The following is a 16,253-nucleotide window of genomic DNA, read 5'->3' as shown; positions in this document are numbered from 1 at the left end:
TAAATTTGACAACCTATAAATCGACCCGCATATTTCTAGAGTAAGGCATCCTACGATCACAATCAGTAGTACAAACTACCACAAATGAAGAAGCATTACGAATAATAACTACACTCTAAATAGCAAAATACGCAAGCCAATTGCAATCCATTCATAGTACAAAATTGACATATCTTATGCCAATCGTGGGATTTTAGCCCTAATAATTGGTCATCTTTAGAAAATGTGGACCTAAGAGAACACATCATACCCGTCGGAGTGCAGATAGACTTGATAATTTGCTTCAGAATGCGCTCTTCTTTAGTGGACAAAACCCAAGGAGCGCAAGGTAATTGCAAGTGACCATCAGCACTCAACTACGGCCAAGCGCCTCCACTATCTTGCCTACCTCCTTCAAATCCATTCGTGCTCCTATAGTGTCTCTCTTTCCAACAAGTGGTTAATCTATAAGTGGGTCCAATATGGAAACTCGTAGAAAACTGAGAACCATTGCATTCTGTTTGGATGTGACTCTGTGTGGATCATTTTTTGATTTTACTAGCTTTGGGTGTTCATTTGTACTGGAGATCATCCAAGAAAACCTTCCCTCAGTTCATGACCCTCCGACAAGAAAGTGACGTGCCCTTGATATACTATCTTCTTCATGGTTCGTGACCTTCGGGAGTCTAACTGTAGCCCACACAATGGACATGCATGATAACCTAAGGTAACCAGACATGTCCCAATACCTCTATCCAATGAATACAAACTTGAACAAGCTATGATAGATATTACATATGAGAATGGAAGCCTACTTACCTGCGCACTCCCCGAATCTCGGAAAGTCATGCATGGTCCACATGAGAATGGCTTGAATATTGGTGGAGTGTCGACCATCGCGCTTGCTTATATCTTCCACCACGGCCCCTTTCTCCCACAAAAACTTAATCTCATCAACTAATGGACGAAGATACATGTCCATATTCTTGACTTTGTAGTGGCTGGGACGAGAAAGCTAAGGATGAGGTGTCCTTTCATCGTGGAAAGCAATGGAGGGATGTTATAGTTAACAAGGACTACATGCCACACATTGTAACAAGTTGAGCGCAGACCGAATGGGCTTACGTCATCCATCGCAAGACCAAGCCAAAGATTCCTTAGCTCTTGAGCAAAGGCTGGAAAGGTACAGTCAATGTGGCTCCATGTGCATAAATCCGTCAATATTCATTGGACTCCATCTATGGATCTATTTTGTGCATGCCACATTGTCAAGCTCCCCATGCTAGACGTATGAAACATGTGATATATACGGGGGATAAGCAGAAAGTGTCTAAGAACTTTTTGAAGGATGGTTTGCCCTTTCAAGTCCTGTTGATACTTGTGAGCACCACACTTTGGACATGTCACCATAGTCTCGTATTCTCCTCAAAATAGTATGCAATCATTAATACATGCATGGATGTTGTTGTAGTCCATGCCAAGCTTTTGTAAAACATGTCGTGCATCATCACAAGACTCAGGCATGGTATTTGCAAGTGGTAATATATGATACTTTAGTAACTTGAACAAAAATCATAAAACACCTTGAAAAAGCACAATTGGTCTTAATAATAGTGCCGAAAAGAAATCAATAAAGTGTAAGTAGAAGATACCTGAACAACTCCATCACACTTGCATCGCTCCATCCATATTTTGCTTGCACACTTGGGAGTGCAAGCATTGTCTTTAGGCAAGATACTCAGCACCCATCATATAATGATATGGATGCTTCCTCTCTAAGCAGGTCAGATATCTCGACATCCATGGGCATCAACGCATTGATCATTGCCTCCATCTCAAGCTCCAAAATTGTAGAAAATTCTGGAAGGCTACCTGTCTTCTCTGGTATTGATGGTATAGATTGGGTAGTACCTTCCAAGTGGTGGATTGGATCAGGCACTCCATCCATCACATGCCTACGAACTCTTTTAACTGGCCACAAAGGGTACACTCCTCCTTGGGATGAGACGTCACCTCCCTGTAATAAATTTTACGGCTACATCTAATGTTTTTGTATATGATATTTAATTAGTTTGCGAATACAATGCATGATTGATATACACATTTCTTACCGTTTGCTCAAAATTTGAGATTGCCTGATCAATGATCTCTGATTGAAACTCACTGAAGTATTGTACGTGTTCCATAGACAATCGAATTTTTCATCTAATTGCCAACTTATATTGAGAGCAAGGACATGGGACACATTAATTAAGATACACCTCATGATCTTGAACATCATGGCCTTCATCGTTTTCCATTTCGTCTACGTTATGACAAACAATTTGATTTTGTTATCATTCCTTTTTTCTTTCTTAAATTGTTTGAGAAAGGATTTCTTCTCTTGTAACTCAACAAAATTAACGTATTTAAAGTCTCCACCTGCAAGCCTACATTATGTAAAGTTTAATATGCTATGCATGGGGATGAGGGAGTAGCTACCCTATGTCAGAGTGTTTCCTATCCCACCGTGGTATTGCACTGGACCACCACTACTATTAGTACTCGCCTTCTCGAACACACCAAAGGTGAACCTTTAACAAAACCTCTCTCTCTCTCTCTCTCTCTCTCTCTCTCTCTCTCTCTCTCTCTCTACTACCACCACCACCATCACCACTACTACTACTACTACTCACCTTTTCGAAGCGTCGAACACACCCAAGGTACACCTTTAACAAAACATGTCTTTCTCTCTCTCTCTCTCTCCTACTACTACTACTGCTACTACTACTATAAAAAATAAATAAATAAATAAATAACTACTACTGCTACTGCTACTGCCACTGCCACTGCCACTGCCATTGCTACTGCTCCTCCCCCTCCCCCTCCCCCTCCCCCTCCCCCTCCCCCTCCCCCTCCCCCTACCCCGACCCCTACCCCTACTGCTACTGCTCCTCCCCCTCCCCCTCTCCCTTCTATTTTTACTGCTACTGCTACTACTACTGCTACTGCCACTGCCACTGCCACTGCCACTGCCACTGCCACTGCCACTGCCACTGCCACTGCCACTGCCACTGCTACTTCCCCTCCCCCTCCCCCTTCTACTGCTATTGCTACTACTCCCGCTCATGCTCCTGCTCCTGCTCCTGCTCCTGCTCCTGCTCCTGCTCCTGCTCCTGCTCCTGCCCCTGCCACTCCCACTCCCACTCCCACTGCTACTGCTACTGCCACCACTACCACCACCACAAAAAACAAGAAAAGAAGAAATTAAAGAATTGCTACTAATAATAATACTACTACTACTACTACTAGCTACCCCATGCTCCTTGGGTTTTTTCCATTAAAGAAGAGCACATTGTGAAGAAAATTATCAAGTCTATCTGCACTTCGATGGGAATGATGCATTCTCTCAGGTCCACATTTTCTAAAGACGACCAATTATCAGGGCTAAAATGATTGGAATAAGATATGTTAGGTTTGTACTATGAATGGATTGTATGTGGTCTGCGTATTTTGCTATTTGGAATGTAGTTGTTGTTTGTAATGCTTTTTCATTTGTCGTAGTTTGTACTACCGATCGCGATTGCGTGATGATTTACAGGTTGTCAAATTTAGTGGAATTGATCTTACAGAAGGAGATCAAGACATCCTCTATTGAATCCACAAGGCAAGGAGCAGTGGAGACGGTCTGTCTCTTTGAGAAATACTTACCCACTAGCATGCTTATAATAAAAACCCACCTTCTAGTGTATCTTGTAGATGAGGTGGAGATTGTTGGACCTATCCATACGTGATGGATGTTATTCTTGGATCACTTCATGAAAACCCTGAAAGGCTTTGTGTGACAACAAGCTCGGCCAGAAGGTAGCATGGCTAAAGGTTGGTTGGTGTCTGAGGCATTGGTGCATATTTCACAGTGGCTACCAACGGTGGATTTAGGCAACAGTATGCTATGATCGCTAAAGGACGATGATAAACTGAACGGAGATGTGATGGTTGGAAATGGGATAGAAAAAAGAATGGATGTTGCAATGGAGGAGAAAGTGAATTGTTTTTCTATGTTGCACCATGCCTCCAGAAATGGCTCGCTAGGTACAAGCAAGCTAGGAAATATATGAAAGAACCACAAAGAAGCACGATCTGAATTTCGATGCAATATGTGCCATCGACCGATTCGATATCTCAAGGGTATGGAGGAGATTCCACAGTTTATGTCAATGCGATGGTTGCATGGAGCTTTGACTGCAGCGTCTCGCAAAGATGCGGAGATCTCAACTAAGGAGTGGAAATTCTTAAGGGGATGTAGTCCAAAGGTGATGACATGTTTAGGATTTGTCATATCTAGATTTTATATGCATCAACTAATTGACTGTTTCAATGTACAGTACAAAAATATATAGTGCGGTGTGGTTACACATATGGTATTTTTGCGTGGAGCATATCAACAAAATGCACTCCACAACAAATTGTAGTATCATGGCAAAGTTCGAGCAAGAGAGGCGATGACGAGCAATGGATCCAAATACTATTATAGATGAGATGGAGTATTTTGGAAACTTGCAAAGTATTATCACGGTGGATTACTCTAGCTTCTCCATGATTCTATTTAATGTGCAGTGGTTCAAAGTGGCACTTGAAGGAGCTGGGGCAACAGTTCAACGAGGTCCATCTAGATTTCTTGAAATAGATTTTGAAAAAAGATGGAGAGATTTGCGTGGCACGCTTGTATTGCTGATCCATTGTGAACAGGTGCATGAAATCATATTTTTTTAAATTTTATTACGACATGGTACATGTCACAAAAGTTAAATTTCTATTGGAAGTGATTTTGAACATGTAATTTTCTATCCAAACGCCCAACAATCTCGATGGTGGTATGTTGTACCTTCAACTCCCCGAAGTGCGAGAGTATATGATCAAAGTAATGTTCCCAACTTAGATGAGGACAGTATGCAAATAGAGGGGTTGATATTGCAAGGGGTGGAGGCCACCGAAATCTTGAAGCATGTAGAGTAGCCAGAATCAGATAACAATGATGAAAATACAAGAGTCTGAGATTTCTTTGAGAACAAGGTGGACTCATCCTTTTGTGGTGACCTGTCTATCAACCTTCCAGTGTATGCAGAGTTGTGTCAAGAGATTGATATGGGACCATAAGGTACTTCATACTTGGAGCATCCACTACTCAATTCTTTGACGAATCGATTATAAAGATACATAAGATATGTGTTTTGGGTAAGATAATTTTTAAAAGATTTATATTACCATGATTTGCTTGATTTATATTGATTATGCTAACATCAATTTTTTCTATGTAGGTGACCTTTGTGGATATTTGGATCCATACGATGAGCCGAGGGATGAGTCACGACGAGCTATATGAGATCTTCAATGTCTCCAGATCAGATGGCTTGATTTAGAGATATGGCAAACCAAGAGCTGCCTTGGACAACACCAATTGGCCGTTCTGTTAGATCTACTTCGGTGAGCTCTGATGCTCTAGACGAGGTCGATGCTCTAGACTTGGGCCGGACGGAGGAATAGGTTTTGGGGGATATTGCAAAGACGTGGATGTAGTGAGCCCCCGATCGACTCAGGATATAGGTGCTACTCCTTGCTCTTGTGCAGGTTCGAGAGAGCATGGCTGAGGTGGTTGTTGTGCATGTACCGACGTAGTGTCTCCATCTCGTCATTCTCTTAGAGTTACGTCACCTATGGGATTTGTCACAGCTGTGGGGACATCTACTCCAGTCACTCCAGCTTTTACTCATAGTTGTTCGCAAGTGGCACCCCTATGGGTGCTACTCTGAGAGATAGTTCCCCCATAGGTACACTAGATGTATAGGGGTCTCCTGGATATGCCCAGGAGCGTGGTCGCATGTGGGAGAGGACACATCTTAGGCATACCCTGGAAGGGTATGGATACCTTGTAGATGATAGGACAAAAGATGAGGGGAGGAGGGTCATGGCTCATATGAGAGAGTTCTGCCAACAAGTGTTTTGGTACCACATTGTCGTACTGCTGCGCATCCGAGGTGTGAAATTCACCAAAAAGTTATGTGTGTGACATTTGTTACTTTGTACATATTAGTTGTTATGTTTGTATTTTGTTTTGCATGGGCAGTAAAGTGGAGAGGGGTTTGGAGAAAGAGGAACTTATCTATAATACTCTGGTCGATATGTATGCTAAGTGTCATAGTCTAGAGGAAGCATGCTAATTGATTGATAGATTACTAGTCCACAATGTAGTTGCATGGACAGCCATGGTTGGTGCATATGTCTGATGCAGTGATGGTATTTCTGCTCTTAAACAGTATGACAAAATGCTTGATGAGGGCATTAAACCAAGAAAAGTCACCTACTTGTTAACATTCAAAGACCTGCTTTGAGCAAAGTTTATCTTTTTCCAGAAGGTGCTGCGAGGCTTCATGGATTCCATACTTGTGTTGGCAGTGGAGGAGAAAGATTACTACCTGAATGGTACTCCGAGAAAGGCATTGAACTTATGCTTAGTACTGAAGTGGTTAAGGTCGACCTTTCCAGCAAAACCCTGACAAGTGCTGCTGGAGCTATTTTCATCGATGGATCTCTGATTATAGCAATAGGGTCCACATTCATCAAGCTGACCGATTTTGGCATCCAAGGAGTAGATGCCAAAGGCATTTACTATCTGAGAGATATTATTGATGCAGATACTCTGATCGAGGGTATTCGTGGAAAAGAAGGCGGGTCAGCTGTAATAGTTGGGGGTGGTTACATTGGTTTGGAACTTGCAGCAGCTTTGGTCCTGAATAAGTTCAACGTTACAATGGTCTATCCAGAGCCATGGTGCATGCCTCGCCTTTTCACAGCAGAGATAACAGCCTTTTATGAGGGCTATTATGCAAATAAGGGTGTAAAGATTGTGAAGGGAACAGTTGCCACTGGCTTTGAGAGTGATGCATCTGGAAATGTTAAGGTAGTGAAGCTCAAAGATGGGCGAGAATTGTCAGCTGATGTGGTTGTGGTTGGTGTTGGGGAAATTGGCCCTCTTTTCTGAGGGGAACCGTATTTCTGGAGGAGAAAACGAAAAAGCATCCGGGGGGGGGGGGGGGGGAAATGGAAAAAGGGAGGCAGCCTTCTGAACCTGGGGGAATAGGACTGTATACTCGGGAAGTTGCTGCATGAATCCGAAGGCCAAAACATCTCCATCGAACTCAAGAGCGGGAAGCTCTATTGGGGATCCCTTATTGAATCCAAGGATAACTAGAAGTCTAAAATTGCCAGCTTGAGAACATCACTTACATCGCAAAGGTTGACAGAGTCTCGCAATTGGAGCTCTATTGGGAGGGGAGAACCTTGAGTTGCATCTTTACCGCTGTCTCAAATAGAAAGCCTGAGTGCTGTTCGAATTCATATACTAAAAGACCTCCGTCCACTTGATGCCCGTGAGTCTACTTTGAATAAGGTTACAGAAATATTACGCCGCTTTCTGGAAGGACTAGAAAGCTACGAAGTGAGATTAGAAGAGTCGTATTTACTCCTTAGCACAGTCTGCCATTTTTACAACCTGGAAGAATTGCACGCATACTCATCTCAAACATGCATGAAAATGAAGAAGTATTCTTGTTACCACAAGAGCCAAGTGTATGGGAAGTAATCATCAATTTTGAAAAGCTTCAGAACTCCTCATTAAAGGCTATTGATGATAGTCTCAGGGTGAAAGCAGTGCAAGCGGGATATATGGTTGCTGTTTTGGCAAACTGCCTGCCAATGCTTATCCATCTTGTTACAGATTCAGCACAATTACCATGACTTTACTTAGAGCCTGATCCAGAACAACACCTTATCATAGGTTTTGATTGTGAAGATGTTGATCTTGCTCAACATGGTTCTCTTTGTATTATGCAGTTTGCCTTTGAAGATAAAGTCTAGCCTATTGATGCTTTGAAAGGCGGAAATACATTGATGCAGGCTTACAAACCTGCATTAGAATCTCCTCATATTACCAATGTTGTGCATGAATGTAAGCAGGATAGTGAGGCTTTGTACTTCTGATATGGGATCAAGTTGAATAATGTTTTCAATACTCAGACTGCCTATTCTTTAATTGAAGAAGTAGATGACATTAGTGCAACAGGAACACCCTAGTTATTTACAGATTCAGAGACTAGAGATGGTGCAGAAATGGAGCTTTCAAATTGAATTTGATCTACTAGATTGACCTTCTATCCTGAAATTATTCAAAGTCCTCTATGGTCACGACTTTGCTTTCAAAATCCTTCGACATCTTTGGTGAACCCGACGTGAAAGCGTCGCATAAATTTCAGGATGGGAGATACTTCAGCATCCATTTCAGCCTCTTCTATGATTCCTTCTTTGTCCTCTACTTCAGCTCCATCATTGACTGCTGCTTCAAGTACTTCAACCGATGATTTAAAGCAGATTTTGCAGAATATGTCTATGTATATGCAGCTTCAAAATCAGCAGACGCAATTGTATATGCAGCAGCAGCAGCAGTTGCATCAACAACAGTTGTCTTAGCAAAGGCAACTATATTCGGAGGAGGAGAATGCAATCAACGCGACTAAGGCGATTGAAGCAGTTGAGAATGAGAAAAAGCTATTTGATGGCGGTAATGTTTCAGCTTATTTGAAGACGTATGAGATTAAGATGGGATTTTTTTGGGTACTAGCTGGACTTATGAGTAAGTATTTCCTTCGTCTTGTCACACCCGCCTTGAGGGAAAAAGTGACTGATCTTTTTATTCAAAATTCGCATTGGCAAGATTTTAAGAAGGCCCTGAAAGAAGAGTATTTCCTTGAGGACTTTGGGATGGCTACACGGCGGTCATTCTGAGAGTGGGTCTACATGCCAAACAAAGGTCTAGCTGCTTCAGAGTTGACACGAGAATTTGAAGAGGGGTATAGTCAGCTTGATGCCATCGAACAAAGAGCATTGGATGTTGAGAAAGTTGAGCTTTTCTTGCAAGCAGCAGATCCTGCTCTTCAGGAAGAATTCGGAGAGCTTCTTGAGGATCGCACGAAGCCTATGGGTCTTAAAACGGATTGGTAAGATGCCTAGGATTGGCTAAGTCTCAGGGAGCACATGTACTTGTTGAGGAGAAGCATAAGAGAGATGAAGAAAATCCAAATGTAGCTTAAAAGACTAGAGGGGGTGAGTTTGTTACTCCACCTACTGCGGGACCGTCTTTGAGACCAGGGCCAGAACGAAAAATGGAAGATGCTCAAAAGAAAGAAAAGAGGCAAGAGCCTAGAGAGAGAAAGCAACCAGGGTTTAGATTGATGTCTGATATTGAGACATCTACGGACATGAAGAAAGTCTTTAATGACAAGATACTTGGTAGTGAGGTGACTTTTACTATTTCTGAGGTTTTGGGCATCTCAAAAAGAGAGTTTCAAGATCAGTTCCAAGAAGTCCTGAAGAGGAAACGACATGCATTGCCTACTACTGGTACACAGGGAGTTTTGATTGGGAGAATGCTTTTGTTTTTCCACAGATAGAGAAGAGGGTTCAGCCTATGCATTATGCTAAAACTGATGAGCCTATTTTGATACCGCGTAGTCACTTTTCACGGAGTCATTGGGCTAGGGCAACTACAGAAACGATGGTAAAAATTGGAGAGAAATAGGTGCCTTATGTTGCTTTGGTGGATCATGGTTGAGAGATTAATCTCATAGTTCGTGGAGTTTATGAAAGTAATAGATGGCCTATGGATGTAGAGCATGGGTGGCGTATGAGAGCCGCCAACAACACTGGAGGTGATTTGTATGCTGCCTGCCCCAGTGTTGGGGTTTCTATGGAGATGTAGAGGAAGATCTCCATTTCTTTGTGCAGGATTCATGCTCTTATCCCATAATTCTTGGACAGCCATTCATCACAAAGATGTGCATGGAAACAAAAGTAATGGATGATGGATCTACTTGTGCACAGATTCGCAGTAAAGATGGCATGAGAGTAGTTCAGTTTATGAGTGTGCGTGTGAACCATGTTAGAAACATGGATACTCTTAGAGATGCACCTTTGCCCACTGTGAGGGATTCGGGTTTTCATTAGGTACCGTTGTTTCACGAGACGACGGTGGTATAGAGCAGAGAAGATTGGAGTTCTCGCCTCCTGGCAGTAGTGTTTTCTCCTCCAATTTTGTTGGAATTTCAGCAAACAGTTCGATGAGTTATCAGAAGACTTCTAAGTTGGCTAGAGTTGCCAGGCAGTACATATGCAAGAAGGAGAAAAATTTGAAAAATGCAGGTATTTTAGAGGATGATGAGCATATAGATGGGATGTATGAAAGTATGATTTGTGCAGATACAATGACAGAGATAGAAAATATGCTAAAAACTGATATGCAGAGTTGTCACAATAATGTATCAGTGCAATCCCTAGACATGTTTCATGAGGTTACAGATTTTCTCATAGATAGAGTCAGAGGCTGAGGTGACTCAGCAAAAAGTGTTGAGTGCTGAAGAAATTCAGCAAACAGAGTTTTTGGCTGATTATGATCAGCTTACAGAGACACAGAGGGCGAAAACTTTCAGCCAACAGAGTTTACTGCTGAAATATTTCAGCATCCAGAGTTTAGGGCTGTTCCTATGTAGTCCATAGAGCAGAGGGCTGAGGATATTCAGCCCCACTGGAGTGCAGATTTGCTGATTTACAGCAAGATTTGAGTAATGCAGAGGATCATAATGAAGGCAGGGTTGACACGAAATACAAGACTATGGATAAGAAGGTGAAGCCGGTAGCTGTACCGCTTCCACCTGACAGTGATCAGCAAATAGAGAGGGCTGCCAAACAGCCAATTTTGAGGAATCCAGAGCATATAGGCCATAAATTTTCAGCAGAGACTCTTGCTGAATTAAAAATTGGAAATGATGATTTCTTGCTACCCATAGAGAAGCAATGCTTTCAGGAGATGCTTGAGCGACATGGAAGGGGGTTTTCTTTTTTCTTGCATGAGATTGGATGTGTGAATCCGGATATTGTTGCTCCTATGGTGATCTTTACTATTCCTCATATTCCATGGAATCTCCGACCTATTCCAGTGCCTAAGGCACACTTGCCAAAGCTAATTGACTTGTTGAATGAGAAAATCAGGATGGGAATCCTAGAGCCGTAATCTGCACCATACTCAAATAGGTGGTTTACGGTTCCAAAGAAGAATGGTACTCTCCGATTTATACAGGACATGCAGCCAGTAAATAGAGTTACTATCAGGAATGTTGGTAAAGGTCCAGTTGTGGATGAGTTTGTAGAAGCATTTGCTGGACGTGCCATCCATTCTTTAGGTGATTTGAATTCGGGATATGATCAGTTTCAGCTGGCTTTGGAAAGTAGGGACATAACCACTATGAGAACTCCTATTGGGCTTGTAAGGATGTGTACCTTGCCTCAAGGTGCCACTAATTGTGTTGCGCATATGATGAATGCCATGCATAAGGTCCTTCGTGATTACATACCTTAGCTTACCATGCCTTTCTTGGATGATGTGCCCATTAAGGGGTGTGCAGAAGAAGAGAAGAATGAGAGTCTAAATGAGCAGGGATGCAGATATTTTGTGGCTGATCATATTTCAGCTTGTGAAAAGATTTTGGCTAGGTTAGAAAAAGTGAATTTGACACTATCAGGGCAAAAATCTGTTTTTGGAGTAAATGAGGTTGTCATTGTTGGACATATGTGTGGGTTTTATGCCAGGAAACCCTCACCTGAGAAGGTGGATGCTATAGGCAAAATTACGGAGTATTGTTCTACCACTTCAGAGGTACGGAGATTCGTTGGAGCTTGTGTGTTTTATATGATTTGGATACCCCATTTTGCACACATAGCAGATTGTTTATATCAGTTGCTTCGAAAGGGGCATAAATTTTATTGGGATGAGAGCCATACTAGAGCCATGCGGAAATTGAAGAAGTTATTGCAGATTGCTCCTACTCTTAGGAAAGCGGATTATAATTGCGAAAGGCCTATTGTATTGACAGTTGACACTAGTCCAATTGGCTTGGCATAGGTTGGGCTGTGGGTCAAGATGATGCAGATGGAAACATGTATGCTATTCGGTTTGGGGCGAAAGTCCTAAATGAGACACAGAGTAGATATCCGCAAATCAAGAGGGAGTTACTGGGGATTGTTACGGCTCTCAAATGTGAGAACGAGTACTTTATTGGAGCCTCAGTTGTGGTAGAGATAGATTGTTTGCCATTGATAGGTATGATTACGAGTTGCTCTACTCCGCATATAGTTATGCTGAGATGGATTGCATATATCAAGTCATTAAATCCAGAATTTAAACACATAGTAGGAAAGGATAATCCAGTGGCAGATATGTTATCTAGAGCCAGATATGATGATGAGGAGACACTACTTGCAGAAGAGGATGATGCAGAAATTTCAGCCGTTATGGTTGATCATGTTTGCCATGTCAATTGGTTGTAGATTGGCAAGTACCCTAGTACACTAAGCAAAAGAGATGAATGGACAGATGAAGAGTTCAAGAAGATCAGAAGAAAAGCCTATGGTTATTTTCTCAAGGACGGATTTCTTTGGAAGCACCTGAAGAAAAGAGGTGGATTACCCTTGTGGGTTGTCTGCGATAAAGAGACACAGTTACAGGTGATGAGGGAGTTTCATGAGAGTCCTTGGGCTGGTCATAAAGGAGTGTGGGCTACTTATGAAAAAATCAAGGAGAAATATTGGTAGAAAGGCATGTACAGAGATGTTTCTCACTTTGTAGAGACTTGCAGAGACTTTCAAATGTATTCCGTAATGCATCATCGAGATGAGCTTCATCCGACCTATTCGCTATGCATTCATTATAAGTGGGTAGTTGACTTGATTACTATGCCTATGGGTCTATGGCAGATGAGGTATATTGTTTTGGCTAGAGAGGATCTTACCAATCATGTTGAGGGCAGAACTTTGAGAACGAAGGCCACTAGTGCAACGTGTAAGTTCTTATTGGAAGAAATTTTTTGCAGGTATGGCTGTGTGGGTAAGATCACTGCAGATCACGATGAATTGGATGCAGATGAAGCTAGGGAGTTTTTCTCTCACTTAGGAATCAAGTTGGCTCTAGCCACAGCATACAATCTAGAGGGAAATGGGAAGAGTGAAAGAGGGCATCCGCCGATAGTGAAAGCATTAGCCAAAGCATGCATAGGACGGATTGGAGAATGGCCAAGACTTCTACCATTTGCTTTGTGGGCTGATCGTGTGACTCACACTGTTACCACAGGATATATGCCCGCAGAGTTGATGTATGGTCAGAAACCGGTTATGCCGACTGAGACTTGTGCTTTGACTTGGTCAGTTTTACCTTGGCAGGAGGATTTGACGAGAGAGGAGCTCTTAGCTCTTCGGATCTGGCAGTTGAAGAGAAGACTAGAGGATATTCAGCTAGCTATTGACAGGTTAAAGGTTGCTAGACTTAGAAATAAGGATAGGTTTGACAGCAGGCATCACTTGTGGCCTGGAGCAATAGAAGAGGGAGACTGGGTATTAGTCTTTGATAGCAGCCTTGAAAATCAGTATACTGCACTTCGAAAGATGGTGAAAAGATGGTTTGGGCCGTACATAGTCAGACATTCTTTGATAATGCAACATATGAGTTGACAGAATTGGATGGGACAGTGCTTAGAGTGCCTATTGCAAGAAAAAGAATCAAAATTTTCAAGAAAAGAGATGATGAGGATTATGCATTGGAAGAATTTGCAAGAGAAGAGCAACGAGAAGAAACTCCAATAGAAGAGACGGATGATATGACAGATAATCTTGTTGATATACCGAAAATACACAATGAAGAGATTGATCTGTTCGTAGATCTTGACGATAATGATCATGGGTAGTTGGCCCATCCGGAGGATGCGCAGGATCAAAGGGGGTGGATGTCATACTGCTGCGCATCCGAGGTGTGGAATTCACCAAAAAGTTGTGTGTGTGACATTTGTTACTTTGTACATATTAGTTGTTATGTTTGTATTTTGTTTTGCGTGGGCAGTAAAGTGGAGAGGGGTTTGGAGCAAGAGAAACTTATCTATAATACTCTGGTCGATATGTATGCTAAGTGTGACAGTCTAGAGGAAGCATGCTAATTGATTGATAGATTACTAGTCCACAATGTAGTTGCATGGACAGCCATGGTTGGTGCATATGTCTGATGCAGTGATGGTATTTCTGCTCTTAAACAGTATGACAAAATGCTTGATGAGGGCATTAAACCAAGCAAATTCACCTACTTGTTGACATTCAAAGACCTGCTTTGAGCAAAGCTTATCTTTTTCCAGAAGGTGCTGTGAGGCTTCCTGGATTCCATACTTGTGTTGGTAGTGGAGGAGAAAGATTACTACTTGAATGGTACTCCGAGAAAGGCATTGAACTTATGCTTAGTACTGAAGTGGTTAAGGTCGACCTTGCCAGCAAAACCCTGACAAGTGCTGCTGGAGCTGTTTTCACCTATGGATCTCTGATTATAGCAACAGGGGCCACATTCATCAAGCTGACCGATTTTGGCGTCCAAGGAGCAGATGCCAAAGGCATTTACTATCTGAGAGAGATTATTGATGCAGATGCTCTGATTGAGGGTATTCATGGAAAAGAAGGCGGGTCAGCTGTAATAGTTGGGGGTGGTTACATTGGTTTGGAACTTGCAGTAGCTTTGGTCCTGAATAAGTTCAACGTTACAATGGTCTATCCAGAGCCATGGCGCATGCCTCGCCTTTTCACAGCAGAGATAGCAGCCTTTTATGAGGGCTATTATGCAAATAAGGGTGTAAATATTGTGAAGGGAACAGTTGCCACTGGCTTTGAGAGTGATGCATCTGGAAATGTTAAGGTAGTGAAGCTCAAAGATGGGCGAGAATTGTCAGCTGACGTGGTTGTGGTTGGTGTTGGGAAAATTGGCCCGCTTTTCTGAGGGGAACCGTATTTCTGGAGGAGAAAATGAAAAAGCATCGGGGGGGAGAAAATGGAAAAAGGGAAGCAGCATTCTGAACCTGGGGAAATAGGACTGTATACCCGACAAGTTGCTGCAAACGTCTCCATCGAGCTCAAGAGCGGGAAGCTCTATTGGGGATCCCTTATTGAATCCAAGGATAACTAGAAGTCTGAAATTGCCAGCTTGAGAACATCACTTACATCGCAAAGGTTGACAGAGTTTCGCAATTGGAGCTCTATTGGGAGGGGAGAACCTTGAGTTGCATCTTTACCCCTGTCTCAGATAGAAAAACTCAGTGCTGTTCGAATTCATATACCAAAAGACCTCCATCCACTTGATGCCCGTGAGTCTACTTTGAATAAGGTTATAGAAATATTACGCCGCTTTCTAGAAGGACTAGAAAGCTACGAAATGAGATTAGAAGAGTCGTATTTACTCAGCACAGTCTGCCATTTTTACAACCTGGAAGAATTGCACACATACTCATCTCAAACATGCATGAAAATGAAGAAGTATTCTTGTTACCACAAGAACCAAGTGTATGGGAAGTAATCATCAATTTTGAAAAGCTTCAGAACTCCTCATTAAAGGCTATTGATGACGAAAGCAATGCGAGCAGGATATATGGCTGTTGTTTTGGCAAACTGCCTGCCAATGCTTATCCATATTGTTATAGATTCAGCACAATTACCATGACTTTACTTAGAGCCTGATCCAGAACAGCACTTTTTTATAGGTTTTGATTGTGAAGATGTTGATCTTGCCCGACATGGTTCTCTTTGTATTATGCAGTTTGCCTTTGAAGATGAAGTTTAGCCTGTTGATGCTTTGAAAGGCGGAAATACATTGTTACAGGCTTACAAACCTACATTAGAATCTCCTCATATTACCAATGTTGTGCATGAATGTAAGCAGGATAGTGAGGCTTTATACTTCTGATATGGGATCAAGTTGAATAATGTTTTCAATACTCAGACTGCCTATTCTTTAATTGAAGAAGTAGATGGCATTAGTGCAACAGGAACACCCTAGTTATTTACAGATTCAGAGACTAAAGATGGTGTAGAAATAGAGCTTTCAAATTGAATTTGATCTGCTAGATTGACCTTCTATCCTGAAATTATTCAAAGTCCTCTGTGGTCGTGACTTTGCTTTCAAAATCCTTCAACAACATCTTGGATCATTAGAAGAACATATTGGAGGGGAGCAAGGACTACATAGTAGCATCCTTACATGAGGAGTTTTTCGTACCCGCGTAGTAGATAGGTCTTCCACAGGCTGGATGATGGAGTGTATGCATGCGTACATGTCAAACAGATGATTAGACGTACACAAGGCACTTAAGAGTGGGGCCTCAAAGCTCGAG

The 16,253-nt window shown here is 42.2% G+C and overlaps 2 pseudogenes; both read left to right on the top strand.

Moving 5' to 3' along the window:
• Positions 1–6,074: 6,074 nt before the first annotated feature.
• On the top strand, positions 6,075–6,997 carry LOC148032991 (monodehydroascorbate reductase 4, cytosolic pseudogene; annotated as a pseudogene).
• A 59-nt stretch (positions 6,998–7,056) lies between these two features.
• On the top strand, positions 7,057–14,866 carry LOC148032990 (monodehydroascorbate reductase 4, cytosolic pseudogene; annotated as a pseudogene).
• The last annotated feature ends 1,387 nt before the right edge of the window (positions 14,867–16,253 follow it).

The sequence above is a fragment of the Lygodium microphyllum genome, chromosome 8, assembly GCF_053477565.2.
Source record: "Lygodium microphyllum isolate KBCC chromosome 8, Lygodium_microphyllum_v1.1.10, whole genome shotgun sequence".
NCBI classification, from domain to species: domain Eukaryota; kingdom Viridiplantae; phylum Streptophyta; class Polypodiopsida; order Schizaeales; family Lygodiaceae; genus Lygodium; species Lygodium microphyllum.
Note: the sequence above shows the minus strand (reverse complement) of the source record. Positions and strands in the feature narration are given on the sequence as shown.